Source organism: Leptonychotes weddellii, unplaced genomic scaffold, assembly GCF_054177405.1.
Source record: "Leptonychotes weddellii isolate Sample4059 unplaced genomic scaffold, ASM5417740v2 HiC_scaffold_75778, whole genome shotgun sequence".
NCBI lineage: Eukaryota > Metazoa > Chordata > Mammalia > Carnivora > Phocidae > Leptonychotes > Leptonychotes weddellii.
In genome coordinates, this window is record NW_028045840.1 from 1 (window position 1) to 432 (window position 432).

Sequence of the window (432 nt, forward strand, 5' to 3'; positions counted from 1 at the left end):
CCTGTCTTAAACAGAGGGATAGGGTAGCATAAAGAACTGATACGGGGGGGCGCCTGGGTGGCTCAGTTGGTTAAGCGACTGCCTTCGGCTCAGGTCGTGATCCTGGAGTCCCGGGATCGAGTCCCATATCAGGCTCCTTGCTCAGCGGGGGGTCTGCTTCTCCCTCTGACCCTCCCCCCTCTCATATGCTCTCTCTCTCATTCTCTCTCTCAAATAAATAAATAAAATCTTTAAAAAAAAAAAAAAAAAAAAGAACTGATACGGGGGACTCTCTAGGTTTTACCACTAGCTTTGCCACTTTTAAGCTTCTGACATTGAGTAAGTCACTTTTCATTGCCTCACTTTCATCATTTATAGAATTGGGAATAAATTTCTGTGCAGATCAAGGATACTACGTGTTTATTTGTTTACTTTTTAAACCCTATTTCTAAA

General features: G+C 43.1%; 1 long non-coding RNA gene across 1 annotated transcript; it reads left to right on the forward strand.

Annotated features, from left to right (window-relative positions):
• On the forward strand, window positions 1–419 carry LOC145719833 (uncharacterized). The gene is made up of 2 exons (XR_014142634.1): window positions 1–57; window positions 277–419. It is a non-coding gene; the product is annotated as an uncharacterized LOC145719833 (long non-coding RNA).
• Window positions 420–432: the final 13 nt, after the last annotated feature.